This window comes from Schistocerca serialis, chromosome 9 (genome assembly GCF_023864345.2).
Source record: "Schistocerca serialis cubense isolate TAMUIC-IGC-003099 chromosome 9, iqSchSeri2.2, whole genome shotgun sequence".
NCBI lineage: Eukaryota > Metazoa > Arthropoda > Insecta > Orthoptera > Acrididae > Schistocerca > Schistocerca serialis.
The window spans coordinates 445,309,319-445,322,508 of record NC_064646.1 but is presented as its reverse complement, the minus strand read 5'-3'; the positions used below and the strand labels follow the sequence as shown (position 1 = coordinate 445,322,508).

The window sequence follows — 13,190 nt, the reverse complement described above, 5'->3', positions numbered from 1 at the left end:
GATGTGCATGTAAGCGTAGCATATGAAACAAGAATAGCACGAAGCATTGGTAGTCAGGTGCCAAAGTCGCAGTATGGCATCAGGTGGCGATCGTATGTTTCTGTGGCCACCACTGGTTTGCAGCAAAGTGAATACCGCTAACTGAGAACACTGTGTCGTAGCCCCAGTGGCGCAATTGGTTAGCGCACGGTACTTATAAGGCAGTAGCCGTGAGCAATGCCGGGGTTGTGAGTTCGAGCCTCACCTGGGGCATACTTTTATTTCTTAGCAGCTGTCTCTGACAGCAACAGGAGGCTAGGTTTGAGATGTATCAGCTATTTGAGTAACATAATTGTGCATTCGAGACGCTAGCTGCGTCTTCCTCGGTAGTATAGTGGTTAGTATCCCCGCCTGTCACGCGGGAGACCGGGGTTCGATTCCCCGCCGGGGAGGCACATCCGATTTTTAATTGCTGCTTTTTCACTCTCCGAACTTAGTGTAGGACGTTTGCGGCTACTTGCACCATATCTCTCGCACACAGGCACCTGTTTACATCGCATCCTCGGTAGTATAGTGGTTAGTATCGCCGCCGGTCACGCGGGAGACCGGGGTTCGATTCCCCGCCGGGGAGATGCGATTTTTATCTCACAAACCCGTTCGAGTGTTGCGCGTATGGGGGTCGTAAGAGCATTAACTTTGCGATCAAGGAGTGTAGTTGGTGCAAAATCTTAAAAAATGCTACATCTTAGGAAGTGGTTCTCGCATTCTTCACACTTCAGAATTACTGGGTTTGCTGTTAACGCTGAATCAAGGCACCCCAGCCGACGCTGTGGGCGTAATAATCGAGCTCGACACAGTCTGCAAAAGAAATAATTTTAGCAGAGCGTGGTTTCGATCAACGGACCTCTGGGTTATGGGCCCAGCACGCTTCCACTGCGCCACTCTGCTGGCTGGGGTTGCGCTGGCTCTTCGCCACGTGACGTGGGACACTTGGAAAGCGTTGTCTGCGTCGCTTTCACACGCCTGTACTTAATTGCGTATCATCTCCCACAGCTCTCAGCTTGACTTGTCTCGACTTTGCTCGACTGACGCTACGCTGACGCTTGCAGGCTGCGATATTTACCACGATTGACTCGACATGCAGCTGCGAGATGCACAGGAGTAACAAAGCACTCCACGATGCGTCGACATACGAAATCCACTGCCCAGCTACGCGTCGGCAACCAACAAAATGCCGACCCTGCCAGGATTCGAACCTGGAATCTTCTGATCCGTAGTCAGACGCGTTATCCGTTGCGCCACAGGGCCAGTGGCAGCATTTCTTTCTACGAGGCAAGTGCAATTGGCGAAGAAACGTGTTCTCCATGGCTGAGCAAGCTCCCAAGGAAGGTACCTCTCGTCCAGCTGCGTGGCCGCAGTGCGCCTGCAGAGCTTAGAGCTTGCCACGCATCTGCTCTCGCTGTTCGACAGGTAGCAGAAGGCAAGGCGCGCGTTTTCCCGCGTTTTCTCGACGACCAGAGCCGGTTGATGTGCATGTAAGCGTAGCATATGAAACAAGAATAGCACGAAGCATTGGTAGTCAGGTGCCAAAGTCGCAGTATGGCATCAGGTGGCGATCGTATGTTTCTGTGGCCACCACTGGTTTGCAGCAAAGTGAATACCGCTAACTGAGAACACTGTGTCGTAGCCCCAGTGGCGCAATTGGTTAGCGCACGGTACTTATAAGGCAGTAGCCGTGAGCAATGCCGGGGTTGTGAGTTCGAGCCTCACCTGGGGCATACTTTTATTTCTTAGCAGCTGTCTCTGACAGCAACAGGAGGCTAGGTTTGAGATGTATCAGCTATTTGAGTAACATAATTGTGCATTCGAGACGCTAGCTGCGTCTTCCTCGGTAGTATAGTGGTTAGTATCCCCGCCTGTCACGCGGGAGACCGGGGTTCGATTCCCCGCCGGGGAGGCACATCCGATTTTTAATTGCTGCTTTTTCACTCTCCGAACTTAGTGTAGGACGTTTGCGGCTACTTGCACCATATCTCTCGCACACAGGCACCTGTTTACATCGCATCCTCGGTAGTATAGTGGTTAGTATCGCCGCCGGTCACGCGGGAGACCGGGGTTCGATTCCCCGCCGGGGAGATGCGATTTTTATCTCACAAACCCGTTCGAGTGTTGCGCGTATGGGGGTCGTAAGAGCATTAACTTTGCGATCAAGGAGTGTAGTTGGTGCAAAATCTTAAAAAATGCTACATCTTAGGAAGTGGTTCTCGCATTCTTCACACTTCAGAATTACTGGGTTTGCTGTTAACGCTGAATCAAGGCACCCCAGCCGACGCTGTGGGCGTAATAATCGAGCTCGACACAGTCTGCAAAAGAAATAATTTTAGCAGAGCGTGGTTTCGATCAACGGACCTCTGGGTTATGGGCCCAGCACGCTTCCACTGCGCCACTCTGCTGGCTGGGGTTGCGCTGGCTCTTCGCCACGTGACGTGGGACACTTGGAAAGCGTTGTCTGCGTCGCTTTCACACGCCTGTACTTAATTGCGTATCATCTCCCACAGCTCTCAGCTTGACTTGTCTCGACTTTGCTCGACTGACGCTACGCTGACGCTTGCAGGCTGCGATATTTACCACGATTGACTCGACATGCAGCTGCGAGATGCACAGGAGTAACAAAGCACTCCACGATGCGTCGACATACGAAATCCACTGCCCAGCTACGCGTCGGCAACCAACAAAATGCCGACCCTGCCAGGATTCGAACCTGGAATCTTCTGATCCGTAGTCAGACGCGTTATCCGTTGCGCCACAGGGCCAGTGGCAGCATTTCTTTCTACGAGGCAAGTGCAATTGGCGAAGAAACGTGTTCTCCATGGCTGAGCAAGCTCCCAAGGAAGGTACCTCTCGTCCAGCTGCGTGGCCGCAGTGCGCCTGCAGAGCTTAGAGCTTGCCACGCATCTGCTCTCGCTGTTCGACAGGTAGCAGAAGGCAAGGCGCGCGTTTTCCCGCGTTTTCTCGACGACCAGAGCCGGTTGATGTGCATGTAAGCGTAGCATATGAAACAAGAATAGCACGAAGCATTGGTAGTCAGGTGCCAAAGTCGCAGTATGGCATCAGGTGGCGATCGTATGTTTCTGTGGCCACCACTGGTTTGCAGCAAAGTGAATACCGCTAACTGAGAACACTGTGTCGTAGCCCCAGTGGCGCAATTGGTTAGCGCACGGTACTTATAAGGCAGTAGCCGTGAGCAATGCCGGGGTTGTGAGTTCGAGCCTCACCTGGGGCATACTTTTATTTCTTAGCAGCTGTCTCTGACAGCAACAGGAGGCTAGGTTTGAGATGTATCAGCTATTTGAGTAACATAATTGTGCATTCGAGACGCTAGCTGCGTCTTCCTCGGTAGTATAGTGGTTAGTATCCCCGCCTGTCACGCGGGAGACCGGGGTTCGATTCCCCGCCGGGGAGGCACATCCGATTTTTAATTGCTGCTTTTTCACTCTCCGAACTTAGTGTAGGACGTTTGCGGCTACTTGCACCATATCTCTCGCACACAGGCACCTGTTTACATCGCATCCTCGGTAGTATAGTGGTTAGTATCGCCGCCGGTCACGCGGGAGACCGGGGTTCGATTCCCCGCCGGGGAGATGCGATTTTTATCTCACAAACCCGTTCGAGTGTTGCGCGTATGGGGGTCGTAAGAGCATTAACTTTGCGATCAAGGAGTGTAGTTGGTGCAAAATCTTAAAAAATGCTACATCTTAGGAAGTGGTTCTCGCATTCTTCACACTTCAGAATTACTGGGTTTGCTGTTAACGCTGAATCAAGGCACCCCAGCCGACGCTGTGGGCGTAATAATCGAGCTCGACACAGTCTGCAAAAGAAATAATTTTAGCAGAGCGTGGTTTCGATCCACGGACCTCTGGGTTATGGGCCCAGCACGCTTCCACTGCGCCACTCTGCTGGCTGGGGTTGCGCTGGCTCTTCGCCACGTGACGTGGGACACTTGGAAAGCGTTGTCTGCGTCGCTTTCACACGCCTGTACTTAATTGCGTATCATCTCCCACAGCTCTCAGCTTGACTTGTCTCGACTTTGCTCGACTGACGCTACGCTGACGCTTGCAGGCTGCGATATTTACCACGATTGACTCGACATGCAGCTGCGAGATGCACAGGAGTAACAAAGCACTCCACGATGCGTCGACATACGAAATCCACTGCCCAGCTACGCGTCGGCAACCAACAAAATGCCGACCCTGCCAGGATTCGAACCTGGAATCTTCTGATCCGTAGTCAGACGCGTTATCCGTTGCGCCACAGGGCCAGTGGCAGCATTTCTTTCTACGAGGCAAGTGCAATTGGCGAAGAAACGTGTTCTCCATGGCTGAGCAAGCTCCCAAGGAAGGTACCTCTCGTCCAGCTGCGTGGCCGCAGTGCGCCTGCAGAGCTTAGAGCTTGCCACGCATCTGCTCTCGCTGTTCGACAGGTAGCAGAAGGCAAGGCGCGCGTTTTCCCGCGTTTTCTCGACGACCAGAGCCGGTTGATGTGCATGTAAGCGTAGCATATGAAACAAGAATAGCACGAAGCATTGGTAGTCAGGTGCCAAAGTCGCAGTATGGCATCAGGTGGCGATCGTATGTTTCTGTGGCCACCACTGGTTTGCAGCAAAGTGAATACCGCTAACTGAGAACACTGTGTCGTAGCCCCAGTGGCGCAATTGGTTAGCGCACGGTACTTATAAGGCAGTAGCCGTGAGCAATGCCGGGGTTGTGAGTTCGAGCCTCACCTGGGGCATACTTTTATTTCTTAGCAGCTGTCTCTGACAGCAACAGGAGGCTAGGTTTGAGATGTATCAGCTATTTGAGTAACATAATTGTGCATTCGAGACGCTAGCTGCGTCTTCCTCGGTAGTATAGTGGTTAGTATCCCCGCCTGTCACGCGGGAGACCGGGGTTCGATTCCCCGCCGGGGAGGCACATCCGATTTTTAATTGCTGCTTTTTCACTCTCCGAACTTAGTGTAGGACGTTTGCGGCTACTTGCACCATATCTCTCGCACACAGGCACCTGTTTACATCGCATCCTCGGTAGTATAGTGGTTAGTATCGCCGCCGGTCACGCGGGAGACCGGGGTTCGATTCCCCGCCGGGGAGATGCGATTTTTATCTCACAAACCCGTTCGAGTGTTGCGCGTATGGGGGTCGTAAGAGCATTAACTTTGCGATCAAGGAGTGTAGTTGGTGCAAAATCTTAAAAAATGCTACATCTTAGGAAGTGGTTCTCGCATTCTTCACACTTCAGAATTACTGGGTTTGCTGTTAACGCTGAATCAAGGCACCCCAGCCGACGCTGTGGGCGTAATAATCGAGCTCGACACAGTCTGCAAAAGAAATAATTTTAGCAGAGCGTGGTTTCGATCAACGGACCTCTGGGTTATGGGCCCAGCACGCTTCCACTGCGCCACTCTGCTGGCTGGGGTTGCGCTGGCTCTTCGCCACGTGACGTGGGACACTTGGAAAGCGTTGTCTGCGTCGCTTTCACACGCCTGTACTTAATTGCGTATCATCTCCCACAGCTCTCAGCTTGACTTGTCTCGACTTTGCTCGACTGACGCTACGCTGACGCTTGCAGGCTGCGATATTTACCACGATTGACTCGACATGCAGCTGCGAGATGCACAGGAGTAACAAAGCACTCCACGATGCGTCGACATACGAAATCCACTGCCCAGCTACGCGTCGGCAACCAACAAAATGCCGACCCTGCCAGGATTCGAACCTGGAATCTTCTGATCCGTAGTCAGACGCGTTATCCGTTGCGCCACAGGGCCAGTGGCAGCATTTCTTTCTACGAGGCAAGTGCAATTGGCGAAGAAACGTGTTCTCCATGGCTGAGCAAGCTCCCAAGGAAGGTACCTCTCGTCCAGCTGCGTGGCCGCAGTGCGCCTGCAGAGCTTAGAGCTTGCCACGCATCTGCTCTCGCTGTTCGACAGGTAGCAGAAGGCAAGGCGCGCGTTTTCCCGCGTTTTCTCGACGACCAGAGCCGGTTGATGTGCATGTAAGCGTAGCATATGAAACAAGAATAGCACGAAGCATTGGTAGTCAGGTGCCAAAGTCGCAGTATGGCATCAGGTGGCGATCGTATGTTTCTGTGGCCACCACTGGTTTGCAGCAAAGTGAATACCGCTAACTGAGAACACTGTGTCGTAGCCCCAGTGGCGCAATTGGTTAGCGCACGGTACTTATAAGGCAGTAGCCGTGAGCAATGCCGGGGTTGTGAGTTCGAGCCTCACCTGGGGCATACTTTTATTTCTTAGCAGCTGTCTCTGACAGCAACAGGAGGCTAGGTTTGAGATGTATCAGCTATTTGAGTAACATAATTGTGCATTCGAGACGCTAGCTGCGTCTTCCTCGGTAGTATAGTGGTTGGTATCCCCGCCTGTCACGCGGGAGACCGGGGTTCGATTCCCCGCCGGGGAGGCACATCCGATTTTTAATTGCTGCTTTTTCACTCTCCGAACTTAGTGTAGGACGTTTGCGGCTACTTGCACCATATCTCTCGCACACAGGCACCTGTTTACATCGCATCCTCGGTAGTATAGTGGTTAGTATCGCCGCCGGTCACGCGGGAGACCGGGGTTCGATTCCCCGCCGGGGAGATGCGATTTTTATCTCACAAACCCGTTCGAGTGTTGCGCGTATGGGGGTCGTAAGAGCATTAACTTTGCGATCAAGGAGTGTAGTTGGTGCAAAATCTTAAAAAATGCTACATCTTAGGAAGTGGTTCTCGCATTCTTCACACTTCAGAATTACTGGGTTTGCTGTTAACGCTGAATCAAGGCACCCCAGCCGACGCTGTGGGCGTAATAATCGAGCTCGACACAGTCTGCAAAAGAAATAATTTTAGCAGAGCGTGGTTTCGATCCACGGACCTCTGGGTTATGGGCCCAGCACGCTTCCACTGCGCCACTCTGCTGGCTGGGGTTGCGCTGGCTCTTCGCCACGTGACGTGGGACACTTGGAAAGCGTTGTCTGCGTCGCTTTCACACGCCTGTACTTAATTGCGTATCATCTCCCACAGCTCTCAGCTTGACTTGTCTCGACTTTGCTCGACTGACGCTACGCTGACGCTTGCAGGCTGCGATATTTACCACGATTGACTCGACATGCAGCTGCGAGATGCACAGGAGTAACAAAGCACTCCACGATGCGTCGACATACGAAATCCACTGCCCAGCTACGCGTCGGCAACCAACAAAATGCCGACCCTGCCAGGATTCGAACCTGGAATCTTCTGATCCGTAGTCAGACGCGTTATCCGTTGCGCCACAGGGCCAGTGGCAGCATTTCTTTCTACGAGGCAAGTGCAATTGGCGAAGAAACGTGTTCTCCATGGCTGAGCAAGCTCCCAAGGAAGGTACCTCTCGTCCAGCTGCGTGGCCGCAGTGCGCCTGCAGAGCTTAGAGCTTGCCACGCATCTGCTCTCGCTGTTCGACAGGTAGCAGAAGGCAAGGCGCGCGTTTTCCCGCGTTTTCTCGACGACCAGAGCCGGTTGATGTGCATGTAAGCGTAGCATATGAAACAAGAATAGCACGAAGCATTGGTAGTCAGGTGCCAAAGTCGCAGTATGGCATCAGGTGGCGATCGTATGTTTCTGTGGCCACCACTGGTTTGCAGCAAAGTGAATACCGCTAACTGAGAACACTGTGTCGTAGCCCCAGTGGCGCAATTGGTTAGCGCACGGTACTTATAAGGCAGTAGCCGTGAGCAATGCCGGGGTTGTGAGTTCGAGCCTCACCTGGGGCATACTTTTATTTCTTAGCAGCTGTCTCTGACAGCAACAGGAGGCTAGGTTTGAGATGTATCAGCTATTTGAGTAACATAATTGTGCATTCGAGACGCTAGCTGCGTCTTCCTCGGTAGTATAGTGGTTAGTATCCCCGCCTGTCACGCGGGAGACCGGGGTTCGATTCCCCGCCGGGGAGGCACATCCGATTTTTAATTGCTGCTTTTTCACTCTCCGAACTTAGTGTAGGACGTTTGCGGCTACTTGCACCATATCTCTCGCACACAGGCACCTGTTTACATCGCATCCTCGGTAGTATAGTGGTTAGTATCGCCGCCGGTCACGCGGGAGACCGGGGTTCGATTCCCCGCCGGGGAGATGCGATTTTTATCTCACAAACCCGTTCGAGTGTTGCGCGTATGGGGGTCGTAAGAGCATTAACTTTGCGATCAAGGAGTGTAGTTGGTGCAAAATCTTAAAAAATGCTACATCTTAGGAAGTGGTTCTCGCATTCTTCACACTTCAGAATTACTGGGTTTGCTGTTAACGCTGAATCAAGGCACCCCAGCCGACGCTGTGGGCGTAATAATCGAGCTCGACACAGTCTGCAAAAGAAATAATTTTAGCAGAGCGTGGTTTCGATCAACGGACCTCTGGGTTATGGGCCCAGCACGCTTCCACTGCGCCACTCTGCTGGCTGGGGTTGCGCTGGCTCTTCGCCACGTGACGTGGGACACTTGGAAAGCGTTGTCTGCGTCGCTTTCACACGCCTGTACTTAATTGCGTATCATCTCCCACAGCTCTCAGCTTGACTTGTCTCGACTTTGCTCGACTGACGCTACGCTGACGCTTGCAGGCTGCGATATTTACCACGATTGACTCGACATGCAGCTGCGAGATGCACAGGAGTAACAAAGCACTCCACGATGCGTCGACATACGAAATCCACTGCCCAGCTACGCGTCGGCAACCAACAAAATGCCGACCCTGCCAGGATTCGAACCTGGAATCTTCTGATCCGTAGTCAGACGCGTTATCCGTTGCGCCACAGGGCCAGTGGCAGCATTTCTTTCTACGAGGCAAGTGCAATTGGCGAAGAAACGTGTTCTCCATGGCTGAGCAAGCTCCCAAGGAAGGTACCTCTCGTCCAGCTGCGTGGCCGCAGTGCGCCTGCAGAGCTTAGAGCTTGCCACGCATCTGCTCTCGCTGTTCGACAGGTAGCAGAAGGCAAGGCGCGCGTTTTCCCGCGTTTTCTCGACGACCAGAGCCGGTTGATGTGCATGTAAGCGTAGCATATGAAACAAGAATAGCACGAAGCATTGGTAGTCAGGTGCCAAAGTCGCAGTATGGCATCAGGTGGCGATCGTATGTTTCTGTGGCCACCACTGGTTTGCAGCAAAGTGAATACCGCTAACTGAGAACACTGTGTCGTAGCCCCAGTGGCGCAATTGGTTAGCGCACGGTACTTATAAGGCAGTAGCCGTGAGCAATGCCGGGGTTGTGAGTTCGAGCCTCACCTGGGGCATACTTTTATTTCTTAGCAGCTGTCTCTGACAGCAACAGGAGGCTAGGTTTGAGATGTATCAGCTATTTGAGTAACATAATTGTGCATTCGAGACGCTAGCTGCGTCTTCCTCGGTAGTATAGTGGTTGGTATCCCCGCCTGTCACGCGGGAGACCGGGGTTCGATTCCCCGCCGGGGAGGCACATCCGATTTTTAATTGCTGCTTTTTCACTCTCCGAACTTAGTGTAGGACGTTTGCGGCTACTTGCACCATATCTCTCGCACACAGGCACCTGTTTACATCGCATCCTCGGTAGTATAGTGGTTAGTATCGCCGCCGGTCACGCGGGAGACCGGGGTTCGATTCCCCGCCGGGGAGATGCGATTTTTATCTCACAAACCTGTTCGAGTGTTGCGCGTATGGGGGTCGTAAGAGCATTAACTTTGCGATCAAGGAGTGTAGTTGGTGCAAAATCTTAAAAAATGCTACATCTTAGGAAGTGGTTCTCGCATTCTTCACACTTCAGAATTACTGGGTTTGCTGTTAACGCTGAATCAAGGCACCCCAGCCGACGCTGTGGGCGTAATAATCGAGCTCGACACAGTCTGCAAAAGAAATAATTTTAGCAGAGCGTGGTTTCGATCCACGGACCGCTGGGTTATGGGCCCAGCACGCTTCCACTGCGCCACTCTGCTGGCTGGGGTTGCGCTGGCTCTTCGCCACGTGACGTGGGACACTTGGAAAGCGTTGTCTGCGTCGCTTTCACACGCCTGTACTTAATTGCGTATCATCTCCCACAGCTCTCAGCTTGACTTGTCTCGACTTTGCTCGACTGACGCTACGCTGACGCTTGCAGGCTGCGATATTTACCACGATTGACTCGACATGCAGCTGCGAGATGCACAGGAGTAACAAAGCACTCCACGATGCGTCGACATACGAAATCCACTGCCCAGCTACGCGTCGGCAACCAACAAAATGCCGACCCTGCCAGGATTCGAACCTGGAATCTTCTGATCCGTAGTCAGACGCGTTATCCGTTGCGCCACAGGGCCAGTGGCAGCATTTCTTTCTACGAGGCAAGTGCAATTGGCGAAGAAACGTGTTCTCCATGGCTGAGCAAGCTCCCAAGGAAGGTACCTCTCGTCCAGCTGCGTGGCCGCAGTGCGCCTGCAGAGCTTAGAGCTTGCCACGCATCTGCTCTCGCTGTTCGACAGGTAGCAGAAGGCAAGGCGCGCGTTTTCCCGCGTTTTCTCGACGACCAGAGCCGGTTGATGTGCATGTAAGCGTAGCATATGAAACAAGAATAGCACGAAGCATTGGTAGTCAGGTGCCAAAGTCGCAGTATGGCATCAGGTGGCGATCGTATGTTTCTGTGGCCACCACTGGTTTGCAGCAAAGTGAATACCGCTAACTGAGAACAATGTGTCGTAGCCCCAGTGGCGCAATTGGTTAGCGCACGGTACTTATAAGGCAGTAGCCGTGAGCAATGCCGGGGTTGTGAGTTCGAGCCTCACCTGGGGCATACTTTTATTTCTTAGCAGCTGTCTCTGACAGCAACAGGAGGCTAGGTTTGAGATGTATCAGCTATTTGAGTAACATAATTGTGCATTCGAGACGCTAGCTGCGTATTCCTCGGTAGTATAGTGGTTGGTATCCCCGCCTGTCACGCGGGAGACCGGGGTTCGATTCCCCGCCGGGGAGGCACATCCGATTTTTAATTGCTGCTTTTTCACTCTCCGAACTTAGTGTAGGACGTTTGCGGCTACTTGCACCATATCTCTCGCACACAGGCACCTGTTTACATCGCATCCTCGGTAGTATAGTGGTTAGTATCGCCGCCGGTCACGCGGGAGACCGGGGTTCGATTCCCCGCCGGGGAGATGCGATTTTTATCTCACAAACCCGTTCGAGTGTTGCGCGTATGGGGGTCGTAAGAGCATTAACTTTGCGATCAAGGAGTGTAGTTGGTGCAAAATCTTAAAAAATGCTACATCTTAGGAAGTGGTTCTCGCATTCTTCACACTTCAGAATTACTGGGTTTGCTGTTAACGCTGAATCAAGGCACCCCAGCCGACGCTGTGGGCGTAATAATCGAGCTCGACACAGTCTGCAAAAGAAATAATTTTAGCAGAGCGTGGTTTCGATCCACGGACCTCTGGGTTATGGGCCCAGCACGCTTCCACTGCGCCACTCTGCTGGCTGGGGTTGCGCTGGCTCTTCGCCACGTGACGTGGGACACTTGGAAAGCGTTGTCTGCGTCGCTTTCACACGCCTGTACTTAATTGCGTATCATCTCCCACAGCTCTCAGCTTGACTTGTCTCGACTTTGCTCGACTGACGCTACGCTGACGCTTGCAGGCTGCGATATTTACCACGATTGACTCGACATGCAGCTGCGAGATGCACAGGAGTAACAAAGCACTCCACGATGCGTCGACATACGAAATCCACTGCCCAGCTACGCGTCGGCAACCAACAAAATGCCGACCCTGCCAGGATTCGAACCTGGAATCTTCTGATCCGTAGTCAGACGCGTTATCCGTTGCGCCACAGGGCCAGTGGCAGCATTTCTTTCTACGAGGCAAGTGCAATTGGCGAAGAAACGTGTTCTCCATGGCTGAGCAAGCTCCCAAGGAAGGTACCTCTCGTCCAGCTGCGTGGCCGCAGTGCGCCTGCAGAGCTTAGAGCTTGCCACGCATCTGCTCTCGCTGTTCGACAGGTAGCAGAAGGCAAGGCGCGCGTTTTCCCGCGTTTTCTCGACGACCAGAGCCGGTTGATGTGCATGTAAGCGTAGCATATGAAACAAGAATAGCACGAAGCATTGGTAGTCAGGTGCCAAAGTCGCAGTATGGCATCAGGTGGCGATCGTATGTTTCTGTGGCCACCACTGGTTTGCAGCAAAGTGAATACCGCTAACTGAGAACACTGTGTCGTAGCCCCAGTGGCGCAATTGGTTAGCGCACGGTACTTATAAGGCAGTAGCCGTGAGCAATGCCGGGGTTGTGAGTTCGAGCCTCACCTGGGGCATACTTTTATTTCTTAGCAGCTGTCTCTGACAGCAACAGGAGGCTAGGTTTGAGATGTATCAGCTATTTGAGTAACATAATTGTGCATTCGAGACGCTAGCTGCGTCTTCCTCGGTAGTATAGTGGTTGGTATCCCCGCCTGTCACGCGGGAGACCGGGGTTCGATTCCCCGCCGGGGAGGCACATCCGATTTTTAATTGCTGCTTTTTCACTCTCCGAACTTAGTGTAGGACGTTTGCGGCTACTTGCACCATATCTCTCGCACACAGGCACCTGTTTACATCGCATCCTCGGTAGTATAGTGGTTAGTATCGCCGCCGGTCACGCGGGAGACCGGGGTTCGATTCCCCGCCGGGGAGATGCGATTTTTATCTCACAAACCTGTTCGAGTGTTGCGCGTATGGGGGTCGTAAGAGCATTAACTTTGCGATCAAGGAGTGTAGTTGGTGCAAAATCTTAAAAAATGCTACATCTTAGGAAGTGGTTCTCGCATTCTTCACACTTCAGAATTACTGGGTTTGCTGTTAACGCTGAATCAAGGCACCCCAGCCGACGCTGTGGGCGTAATAATCGAGCTCGACACAGTCTGCAAAAGAAATAATTTTAGCAGAGCGTGGTTTCGATCCACGGACCGCTGGGTTATGGGCCCAGCACGCTTCCACTGCGCCACTCTGCTGGCTGGGGTTGCGCTGGCTCTTCGCCACGTGACGTGGGACACTTGGAAAGCGTTGTCTGCGTCGCTTTCACACGCCTGTACTTAATTGCGTATCATCTCCCACAGCTCTCAGCTTGACTTGTCTCGACTTTGCTCGACTGACGCTACGCTGACGCTTGCAGGCTGCGATATTTACCACGATTGACTCGACATGCAGCTGCGAGATGCACAGGAGTAACAAAGC

General features: G+C 52.8%; 31 non-coding genes across 31 annotated transcripts; 18 read left to right on the top strand and 13 right to left on the bottom strand.

Moving 5' to 3' along the window:
* The first annotated feature begins 160 nt into the window (after positions 1-160).
* Positions 161-252, top strand: Trnai-uau (transfer RNA isoleucine (anticodon UAU)). Its single transcript is given in 2 exon segments — positions 161-198; positions 217-252. It is a non-coding gene; the product is annotated as a tRNA-Ile (tRNA).
* A 107-nt stretch (positions 253-359) lies between these two features.
* Trnad-guc (transfer RNA aspartic acid (anticodon GUC)) lies at positions 360-431 on the top strand. Its single transcript has one exon. It is a non-coding gene; the product is annotated as a tRNA-Asp (tRNA).
* Positions 432-1,214: 783 nt separating this feature from the next.
* On the bottom strand, positions 1,215-1,287 carry Trnar-acg (transfer RNA arginine (anticodon ACG)). Its single transcript has one exon. It is a non-coding gene; the product is annotated as a tRNA-Arg (tRNA).
* A 378-nt stretch (positions 1,288-1,665) lies between these two features.
* Trnai-uau (transfer RNA isoleucine (anticodon UAU)) lies at positions 1,666-1,757 on the top strand. The gene is given in 2 exon segments: positions 1,666-1,703; positions 1,722-1,757. It is a non-coding gene; the product is annotated as a tRNA-Ile (tRNA).
* Positions 1,758-1,864: 107 nt separating this feature from the next.
* Positions 1,865-1,936, top strand: Trnad-guc (transfer RNA aspartic acid (anticodon GUC)). Its single transcript has one exon. It is a non-coding gene; the product is annotated as a tRNA-Asp (tRNA).
* Positions 1,937-2,719: 783 nt separating this feature from the next.
* Positions 2,720-2,792, bottom strand: Trnar-acg (transfer RNA arginine (anticodon ACG)). The gene has a single exon. It is a non-coding gene; the product is annotated as a tRNA-Arg (tRNA).
* A 378-nt stretch (positions 2,793-3,170) lies between these two features.
* On the top strand, positions 3,171-3,262 carry Trnai-uau (transfer RNA isoleucine (anticodon UAU)). Its single transcript is given in 2 exon segments — positions 3,171-3,208; positions 3,227-3,262. It is a non-coding gene; the product is annotated as a tRNA-Ile (tRNA).
* A 107-nt stretch (positions 3,263-3,369) lies between these two features.
* On the top strand, positions 3,370-3,441 carry Trnad-guc (transfer RNA aspartic acid (anticodon GUC)). Its single transcript has one exon. It is a non-coding gene; the product is annotated as a tRNA-Asp (tRNA).
* A 424-nt stretch (positions 3,442-3,865) lies between these two features.
* Positions 3,866-3,937, bottom strand: Trnam-cau (transfer RNA methionine (anticodon CAU)). The gene has a single exon. It is a non-coding gene; the product is annotated as a tRNA-Met (tRNA).
* Positions 3,938-4,224: 287 nt separating this feature from the next.
* On the bottom strand, positions 4,225-4,297 carry Trnar-acg (transfer RNA arginine (anticodon ACG)). Its single transcript has one exon. It is a non-coding gene; the product is annotated as a tRNA-Arg (tRNA).
* A 378-nt stretch (positions 4,298-4,675) lies between these two features.
* On the top strand, positions 4,676-4,767 carry Trnai-uau (transfer RNA isoleucine (anticodon UAU)). The gene is given in 2 exon segments: positions 4,676-4,713; positions 4,732-4,767. It is a non-coding gene; the product is annotated as a tRNA-Ile (tRNA).
* A 107-nt stretch (positions 4,768-4,874) lies between these two features.
* Trnad-guc (transfer RNA aspartic acid (anticodon GUC)) lies at positions 4,875-4,946 on the top strand. The gene has a single exon. It is a non-coding gene; the product is annotated as a tRNA-Asp (tRNA).
* Positions 4,947-5,729: 783 nt separating this feature from the next.
* Trnar-acg (transfer RNA arginine (anticodon ACG)) lies at positions 5,730-5,802 on the bottom strand. Its single transcript has one exon. It is a non-coding gene; the product is annotated as a tRNA-Arg (tRNA).
* A 378-nt stretch (positions 5,803-6,180) lies between these two features.
* Trnai-uau (transfer RNA isoleucine (anticodon UAU)) lies at positions 6,181-6,272 on the top strand. The gene is given in 2 exon segments: positions 6,181-6,218; positions 6,237-6,272. It is a non-coding gene; the product is annotated as a tRNA-Ile (tRNA).
* Positions 6,273-6,379: 107 nt separating this feature from the next.
* Trnad-guc (transfer RNA aspartic acid (anticodon GUC)) lies at positions 6,380-6,451 on the top strand. Its single transcript has one exon. It is a non-coding gene; the product is annotated as a tRNA-Asp (tRNA).
* Positions 6,452-6,875: 424 nt separating this feature from the next.
* Positions 6,876-6,947, bottom strand: Trnam-cau (transfer RNA methionine (anticodon CAU)). The gene has a single exon. It is a non-coding gene; the product is annotated as a tRNA-Met (tRNA).
* A 287-nt stretch (positions 6,948-7,234) lies between these two features.
* Trnar-acg (transfer RNA arginine (anticodon ACG)) lies at positions 7,235-7,307 on the bottom strand. Its single transcript has one exon. It is a non-coding gene; the product is annotated as a tRNA-Arg (tRNA).
* A 378-nt stretch (positions 7,308-7,685) lies between these two features.
* On the top strand, positions 7,686-7,777 carry Trnai-uau (transfer RNA isoleucine (anticodon UAU)). Its single transcript is given in 2 exon segments — positions 7,686-7,723; positions 7,742-7,777. It is a non-coding gene; the product is annotated as a tRNA-Ile (tRNA).
* A 107-nt stretch (positions 7,778-7,884) lies between these two features.
* Positions 7,885-7,956, top strand: Trnad-guc (transfer RNA aspartic acid (anticodon GUC)). Its single transcript has one exon. It is a non-coding gene; the product is annotated as a tRNA-Asp (tRNA).
* A 783-nt stretch (positions 7,957-8,739) lies between these two features.
* On the bottom strand, positions 8,740-8,812 carry Trnar-acg (transfer RNA arginine (anticodon ACG)). The gene has a single exon. It is a non-coding gene; the product is annotated as a tRNA-Arg (tRNA).
* A 378-nt stretch (positions 8,813-9,190) lies between these two features.
* Positions 9,191-9,282, top strand: Trnai-uau (transfer RNA isoleucine (anticodon UAU)). Its single transcript is given in 2 exon segments — positions 9,191-9,228; positions 9,247-9,282. It is a non-coding gene; the product is annotated as a tRNA-Ile (tRNA).
* Positions 9,283-9,389: 107 nt separating this feature from the next.
* On the top strand, positions 9,390-9,461 carry Trnad-guc (transfer RNA aspartic acid (anticodon GUC)). Its single transcript has one exon. It is a non-coding gene; the product is annotated as a tRNA-Asp (tRNA).
* Positions 9,462-9,885: 424 nt separating this feature from the next.
* Trnam-cau (transfer RNA methionine (anticodon CAU)) lies at positions 9,886-9,957 on the bottom strand. The gene has a single exon. It is a non-coding gene; the product is annotated as a tRNA-Met (tRNA).
* A 287-nt stretch (positions 9,958-10,244) lies between these two features.
* Trnar-acg (transfer RNA arginine (anticodon ACG)) lies at positions 10,245-10,317 on the bottom strand. The gene has a single exon. It is a non-coding gene; the product is annotated as a tRNA-Arg (tRNA).
* Positions 10,318-10,695: 378 nt separating this feature from the next.
* Trnai-uau (transfer RNA isoleucine (anticodon UAU)) lies at positions 10,696-10,787 on the top strand. The gene is given in 2 exon segments: positions 10,696-10,733; positions 10,752-10,787. It is a non-coding gene; the product is annotated as a tRNA-Ile (tRNA).
* A 107-nt stretch (positions 10,788-10,894) lies between these two features.
* On the top strand, positions 10,895-10,966 carry Trnad-guc (transfer RNA aspartic acid (anticodon GUC)). Its single transcript has one exon. It is a non-coding gene; the product is annotated as a tRNA-Asp (tRNA).
* Positions 10,967-11,390: 424 nt separating this feature from the next.
* Trnam-cau (transfer RNA methionine (anticodon CAU)) lies at positions 11,391-11,462 on the bottom strand. Its single transcript has one exon. It is a non-coding gene; the product is annotated as a tRNA-Met (tRNA).
* Positions 11,463-11,749: 287 nt separating this feature from the next.
* Trnar-acg (transfer RNA arginine (anticodon ACG)) lies at positions 11,750-11,822 on the bottom strand. The gene has a single exon. It is a non-coding gene; the product is annotated as a tRNA-Arg (tRNA).
* A 378-nt stretch (positions 11,823-12,200) lies between these two features.
* Trnai-uau (transfer RNA isoleucine (anticodon UAU)) lies at positions 12,201-12,292 on the top strand. Its single transcript is given in 2 exon segments — positions 12,201-12,238; positions 12,257-12,292. It is a non-coding gene; the product is annotated as a tRNA-Ile (tRNA).
* A 107-nt stretch (positions 12,293-12,399) lies between these two features.
* Trnad-guc (transfer RNA aspartic acid (anticodon GUC)) lies at positions 12,400-12,471 on the top strand. The gene has a single exon. It is a non-coding gene; the product is annotated as a tRNA-Asp (tRNA).
* A 424-nt stretch (positions 12,472-12,895) lies between these two features.
* Trnam-cau (transfer RNA methionine (anticodon CAU)) lies at positions 12,896-12,967 on the bottom strand. Its single transcript has one exon. It is a non-coding gene; the product is annotated as a tRNA-Met (tRNA).
* Between the last annotated feature and the right edge of the window lie 223 nt (positions 12,968-13,190).